The sequence below is a fragment of the Pseudopodoces humilis genome, chromosome 1 (genome assembly GCF_049639895.1).
Source record: "Pseudopodoces humilis isolate 2021_Gansu_Grassland_sample_001 chromosome 1, ASM4963989v1, whole genome shotgun sequence".
NCBI classification, from domain to species: Eukaryota; Metazoa; Chordata; class Aves; order Passeriformes; family Paridae; genus Pseudopodoces; species Pseudopodoces humilis.
Genome location: NC_142200.1, coordinates 90,534,753 through 90,542,500, shown reverse-complemented (window position 1 = coordinate 90,542,500; position 7,748 = coordinate 90,534,753). Strand labels below are relative to the sequence as shown.

General features: G+C 41.6%; 1 long non-coding RNA gene across 1 annotated transcript; it reads right to left on the bottom strand.

Moving 5' to 3' along the window:
• Positions 1-5,540: 5,540 nt before the first annotated feature.
• On the bottom strand, positions 5,541-7,342 carry LOC148185164 (uncharacterized). Its single transcript, XR_015771831.1, has 3 exons — positions 7,238-7,342; positions 7,003-7,076; positions 5,541-5,672 (listed from the first exon to the last, which is right to left on the bottom strand). It is a non-coding gene; the product is annotated as an uncharacterized LOC148185164 (long non-coding RNA).
• Between the last annotated feature and the right edge of the window lie 406 nt (positions 7,343-7,748).

Below are 7,748 nucleotides of genomic sequence, written 5' to 3'. Positions count from 1 at the left end.
CTATGTCCCCAGTTTTGTAAAATAATGTAATAGGTTAATTGTGTGCCTGAACTGCTCTTGACAGTACTTTCTTAGAATACTTTTTAGACTGAGCAATTCAGTTTATGTTGATAAATCCATGAGGTGGAAAACCCATACGCTTTGTTTTATGAATAAAAGTTGGACATCTGGAAAACAGAAATCTGCAAAAGTCTAGATCAGAATGAGGGAGATGAGTTTTCCTGACTCTCCTGTGGGTGCCTTAATTACAGGAGTTTTCTTGTTATTATTTTTTGTGGGTTTTGTACCTTTTCCATTGATTTTTTCCCCCTTGTGGCCTGCATTTTTCCACTGTTTTATCCAACAGTGAACTCATCTGTGTTCAGAGGTATCAACAAGCATTGTATATAAAATTACTCATACAGAGTGAGTTTGTACACTTGTGATTAAGAAATGTACAGGGAAACACTGTGTGTTGGGGAAATTACCCCAAAGAGAAATTTCAGGAGTCACACACTGGAGCTAAATGAATATCCAAAATGTCAATGAGGGAAAGCTAAAGGACATAATCCACAAAACGCTGAGTGTATGAATTACAGCCCTTAGCTAAGCCTGATTTGTGAGGCTAGTACTTACACAGCAGATAACCCAGGCTGAGAGTGACCTTGACAGCACTGCAACAGTAATGTTTTCTGTAAAGGCTGGACAGCTTTCAGCCCGTTTCTCCTGAGTGGGAGCTACAGGCACGCTTGTGTGCAGCAACGTGGACCACAATAATCCTCTGTATGTGCCTGTCGATGATACAAACAGAATATGCCTCTTTGGGCATGACAAATGCCTCCCTCCCTTCTTTCTTCTGCACTTGATAAGAGCCATTTGAGGAGCATAAAGAGCTTTTCCCTAGAGCGTGAGTCCCCTTTCTTCCCTCTTTCAGTGTGGAGCTGAGCGGCGATGCAGTGCAGAGGGAATCTGGTTCCAAGTCTACTGAGCAACTGCAAGTATTTTGTTGACCTTCTCAACCAGTACATCTGCCTTTTGGGAACTGCAATTGATTTTCTTCATTTCTCCATGTGAAGACAATGCTTCTACACTATGTTACAGCTACACAGATAGGTAAATTGTGTTTTCCCTGCAGCTCTTCTTTAAGTAAATGTTAGTGAAACTCTGGTTTGTAGTCTTTTGTGGAACAAATTGCTGGGGGGATTAAAAAGTTACAAGTAAAAGCAATATGAAAGTTTTTGGTTGATAGTTCTCTCTTGCCTTTGCTGCCAAGACCTGTGTTTGCAGTACTCTGCTTTTCTCTGGCTACAGCTGATATTCTGCATCAAGCTGTGAGGAGTGCTGTTAACTCTCTGGAGCAGTGACGCAAATCCTGAAAAATCCACCGAGGGAATGGGCGGTGGCAAGACCAACAGATTGGTGCAAGGAGTGGTGTGTCCTTTGAAGGCTTCATCTTATGTCCCACCCTTTGATGAGCCTCCATTTGATTTTGATGGAAAAAGCACCCTTCTAGCCGAGTTTCAAGTGCATCTGTTATACTGCCAGCGGACAGTCTGGGCTGACTCTAAAGTGTTTGCTCTGTTACAAAACAAAAAAAAAAACCCAAAAACAAAGCCACAGACCAATCCCATGGACAGATTAAAGGAAAGGAGAAACAACTGAGAGAAGAGACATTCTAGGGGGAACACAGCTTCCACAAGTCCTGCACAAACTTGGGCTTTGCTCCCTGCAGAGTCTTTCAGTTGCTTCTGTGAAGGGAATAAGAACAACCTTAGTAGCTGGGGTTTGCTATGTGTTTGCTTTAAAAAATACTTGCACTGCGAGACTTAGCTTCCATATCTGTAAATGGGAGCAATTTGGTTCAAGTGTTGCCCTATTGAGAGGCAGGGAAATTGACAATGTTCGCAACTTTTCTGCTTGGAGCTGAAAGGAACTTTTTGCCCAAGCTGTCCTTCAGGGTAGAGAACAGCAGGCTTGAGCTGGACATTACTTGGACATTACTGTTAAGGGAAAAAGGCCCTGCTCACAAGAGAAACTGGATTAATAAGAATTAGTAAGAAGAAAAATTCAGAAGTCTCTGTAAATGTTGGGGTCTAGACCAAGCACCTGTAACACAAATGTGTGACTGTTCCCACCCACTCCATTTTGCTATTTTTGTCCCATGTGAATTCCAGCTCTGCCAATTCATTCTCACATCTGTTCTCAGACTTGGTATCAACACCAACTTAATCACATTCCTTCCATCTACTGAGATGGAAATGTAGGGCTATGTAGAAGCCAGGACAAGTTAACCCCTTCCCTTCATCAGCACCAGCTAGCACACCTCTCTTGACATGTACTTGCTGGTGTTTGGATGGGCAGCAGAACTGATGGGGCTGTCAGTTCTCCAAGTGGAGAGTGTGCTGAGCATATTACTGCCAAAATAGCCTGGCTGGTACACACTGACTGCAAGAGGTCTGGAGGGGCAGCAATGTCTGGGGCTCTGTGAACAGGAGCACAGCCAGCAGATCAAGCAGGTTCACCTCCTCAGCTCAGCCTCTCAGACCACACCAAGCTCCATTACCCAGTTCCAGACCCCCAAAACTGCCCCCAAGGCAGTCAGGGCTACAGTGTTAGTCCTGTGAAGAGAAGCTGAGCAACTGGGGCTTGCTCAGCCTGGAGAAGAGATGGGTTTGGAGAGGCCTTAAAAGCCATGCCCCAGTAAATATGAGGCAGGTATCAAGAAGAAGGAGCCAGGCCTTTTACAGTGGTGCATGGTGGGAAGGTGAAAGGGAACGAGCATAAATGGAATGAGAGTAGTTCAGACAGGAATATTATTTTCCCTTTGAGGACAACACCTGTGAAACAGGTGTTTCACAGGGGCTGTTGAGTCTGCATCCTTCAAGGTTTTCAAAACTTAACTGAGCAGAGTAACTTGGTCTGATCCCAAAAGTTACCTTGCCTTGAGCAGGAGGTTAGAGTAGAGACTTCCTGAGGTCCCTTCACACCTCAGTTATCCTATAAATCTATACTTTTCATGTCAGAGAACATTTATTTATTACTACTCTTCATGTTCATTACACTATGAATGGACCACCCCAAGACATCTGCTCTCTCCCAGTAATAACCAAAAGTCTCTCAGTCAAAATTTTTAGAACACAGTATGAAAAGTAACTGTGGGATAAAAGAAAAAACAAACTATGGACAATTATGCCTCAAAAATTAGAATTCCAGTAAAAAGGCAACAAACTTGATTATTTAAACTTTACTTCTTCACCCAAGGGCAAACACACAAGGATACATGGGATGCTATCAGAGGCATTTCTCTGTGTTCTGGCTTTCCTCAATATGAAATAGATCTGATGGTGACCCTTGCAGGAATTCACAGTCTCCAGTACATCTTGTATTTGAATTTTCAAAGTGTTCATAAAATGTGACATTTAATAAAGACTGTTTTTATCTTCATCACATCCCTGAATCACAGAACTCTGACATGCACACGCGGGGTCTCAAGGAACCAAGCACACGGTCTCATGTTTTTTTGTTCTGTGCAGCACTTAACCATACTGGGTTTTACATGTGGATAAAAACAAACAAAATAAATTCCTAACCTGTGTCACACTGTAGAAAAAGAGCCAGCCTCATGTTTACATTAGCCTTTATCATTGCAGACATCAGGTCTTGGGAACTGCTGCCTTGTGGAGCAGTTCAGCAGGAGGTTCACTGCTGAGGGAGCTGCAAATCCACTTTCCTGGCTGGGGGAAGCAGCTTCCCCTTCTCCCTACTCTTTCACTCAGATCCCATCCTTGGGCTTGCAACTGTGCCCTTAAATTGCCAAAAGCTGAGATTCCAGATCAGATGCTGGAACCTTTGTGCTAGCATGAAAAACACTGGTCCTGAGGCCACATCTTTTAGCTAAACTCTTTTATAAACATGCATTTTGCAAGACCTGTTACCCAGAAACTCCTTATTGCTGTCTTTTTTCCTAGGGATAGTAGCAAGCCTATATTAAGGACTATGAAGTGCCTTAATATTACAGTAAGCGGCCAGGATAAACAGCTGATCTGTGTGGGACTTTTGGGAGGACACCTGGTGCCCAAGAAGAAATGAGAGATTTGTACACAGTAGGAGTTCTTTTGTTAAGTGCATAGTGCAGTGTCTACAGGCAAATCGGGTTGCCAGGCCCTCTGTCCTACTTACTACATAAATACAGTCAAGTGGATTAAGATCCAGGCCATTGTCACTGGTTGACTGCTTTTTACTTAAAAGGACTAGTTAAAGTGTTCCTTCCCTTGGGAAACAAAAATAAACTACTCTCCCATGCTACTTCCCCCAAAACGCGCCCAACATCAGTAAAACAAGACAAGCAACACTCCTACAGCTCCTAAATAACCTAATTTGGCAAAGTTTGCAATGACCCTAGAAAAAGAGATTCTCCCCTCAGTTCATGTTTCTTGTCACCTAAGTAGGTGTCAAATCTCCTGGGTTTATCTTCAGACAGCTTCTTTCTATTTCACTCCATCTTAAGAGCTCTAAGTGTCTCTGGTAAATTGTGCTGGTATGTTTCTATTAACATTAGCAAAAGGGGGAAAGAAAAGCCAGCTCGGCTGACAACAACTATCGGTGTATGAAGATTAATCTTTATATAGCATGCAGAACATGGATCTGTTCTACATCTTCCAGAACAGCCTGTACTTTGTTTCTGCTCCTTCTCAACAACAGCCTTCATGCAAAATAGAATTAAAATTAAAATCACTGTATTTTAGCATTGCTATGCTTACACTGCTATTCTCTCAGGCTTCACAATTCATGTTGTAGTTAGCAATCTACTTCTCTTTCTGCTAGCAGCACAGGGGACAAGTGGAGCTACTCACTACAAATTCTAGGAAAGACAAAATACAGCTTTGTTCCACTGTCCTGGGATGACATCCACTTCGAAGAAATAGTCACGGGTTACCTTATTAACATCTTGTAGTATAGAAAAGAGTTAAAGCTTTTGTGATATTAAATAGCAACACATAACCAAAGACATGGGAGGCCTACCCTGACATAAACGCAATGGCATGGCAAGCATTAAAACTTTGTGTATGGTAAATTAGAGCTTTGAAAAACATCTCAGTAGGGAGCAATTTTGGAAAATTTTTGAAACATGAATTACTGACTTTTTTTCCTCCTCCCCCCTTTAAATGGTCTGTGAGGATTGGTCACCTTGGAGAAAAAAAAATAAAGTGTCGACATTTGACATACTCAATCCATCCATAAACGTAAACACTCTTGAACTGCAGTGAGTTTTTCTTATACTAAAGAGCATGTGGAAGCAATTACCTGAATGTAGATGTGATAAAGAATGGATGAAATGCAAACCAAATGATGCCTTATTACTTCATATAAAGAGACTGTTCTGCGAGATCAAAGTTGTGCAGCACAATATGTAATGGGCTTCACTGGAAGGATAGGCTTCAGAGATTTGTTTAAAACACAGATGGATTTTGATGAAATGCTAAGTAGACAAAATTAGGGTAAGTTTAAAGAGTTTCCCAGTACCTGATCTATGATCTTCAATAACATCTTTACTCTCCTCCCACTTTTTGCTGCTCTGTGCCATTCCCAGATGCTGTGAGGCTGGCAATGAGAAACTTCCCTGGCTTCATCGTGGCTGGGGATGAGAACTACTCTGTCCTGAGATGTGGAAGAAATGTCACCAACAGCACCCCCTGTGGACATGGGAAAGGCTTTCTCTGTACATTTGCATAGACCCCTTGCACTGCAGCCTCCCTGTGCCTCAGCCATCACTCTGTGCCAGGTTGCTACCTCAGCACATATTTCTCCTTTGAGTCAATATGCTCAGGAAGGGCAGTGAGATAACCTTTCCCAGAGACAAAAATACTGAAGCAGAACAGAAGTATCAAAACTAATTTCCAAATGTTTTCCTACCACAGGCCATATATTAAACTACAATTCCCATCAAGATCCTGCTTTGTACTTCACCACCTTCTCTAGTGTTAGATTTACTTCTCTATTTCTTTTTAATGATTTGTATTTTTAAGAAGCTGCATGCAACAGACAAAGAGAAGGCATGTTGGGAAAGTGGGGTTTCTGTATAATTCCACAATAACATTTGAACTGGTTCTCCTGACTTGCCTTGTCTTCCCTCCCACTTCCCTCCACACTCCCCCTGCCCAGGAGCTGCTGCTTATTGCTTTTGCCCAAATGTTGTTTCTGAACATGTAGATTTGATCATCTTTGTCTGAAGTCTGTAGAGCAGCTCAATGATTGACAGTGATGGGTCCCCCACAACATAAATCAATGAGCAATAAAGTTAAGTATCCAAGTCAAGGGTAGAGAAAGGGAGCTGACATTGAACTGTAACCATTAATTAAAAAGGAGGAAAAAAGCCAAGAGCACATTTAACTAGGAACATTGGGTCTTGAGTTACTGAAAGGAATAAAAAAATAATGCAAGTATGAAAGGGCATGTACAGAGTTAATGCTTCCTATCTCCCACAGCACTAGGTCTTTAAAAGAAATCATATATGTTAAACTCCCAAAGAGACTATTTTCTTTTGTTTTTCAATTACACGTGATAATGGGGAACATTTTGTGAATGACTCTGATGCTTATGCCTCCAATAAAACCCAGGATACTCTACCTCATTCATGCTTATTTAACGACCTCGTAAAGAAAAGACCCAGCAGCACCTTAACAAAATTATGATTGAATTGGACATTTTCCCTTCTCACCAGCTGAAGAATTGTTAAGTATTGCTATTGAAAACTCATTGTTATGCACTATTTTTGCAGTGGCCACAGTGTTCAAGCAGCTTAGGAAGCAAATATAAAACACACTTGCCACCACAGAGAACACAGGGTTTACAGTGGCTTTGATCATACAAGCACTAATCCTTTCATTTTAGAGGGGTTATTCACAGGCATAAATATTAAAATAATACCAAGTATTGCCACTGTCAGATCATAATTAGATGTGAACATGACACATTGCAAGACAAAAGAAAGGTGAAAAAATGTAATGATTGAGTACAGCTCACCTGGGTGCTGTAGCAGCTTTCCTGGTTTCCCTTTTTCGTCCTTTCCATCTTGCTTGGAGTTAGAAACCAGAGGCCTGGAGACAGCCAGGAAAAACGGGGTGGGGACTGGTATCAGTGTTAAACTGGCAGCAGCATGGACTAATGGCAGCATGGCTAAAATAACCATCGGCTCGGAGAGTCACTTTCTTACAGCAGAAATTCATCTTGCAATGATGACCTTAATCATCTTACTTACACTGTTTAATCATTCCTTTCCACCACTATTTTTACCCCCCCACAACTAGACAAATAAAGGATTTGAAGATGCTCCTTTGCTTATACATCAGCAACTTGTCATCGCTGCAGTGGGAATGGGTTTAGGCCAACATCTCCCGCTCAAGAACAAGGCTGGGCTGGCAGCACCTCGTTAGCTCATTAGCCTCATTACCTGTGGCTAATGGTCAAGTCACAATAATTTGCTGTTATGTGGATCATATGTTTTGGAGCTCAGTTTGTGCCCTGCAGAGCACTGCCGCTCCATCGTTTCAGTCACTGCTCAGTTTTAAAAACAAAACCTGGTGACGATGGGGAGGATGCACCACTGTATGAAAGTGTATCATTGTCCTTAAAGACTTTTCTTTTTAAAATTTTTTAAATTTTTTTTTTTTAGTTTAGTTTGTTATTTTCTTTAAACTTGAGGGCTTTTTCTGGGTTAATATTTGCACTGTGAGGTTTTTGTTACTCTTCCAGATTTGAGCTGTCAATGA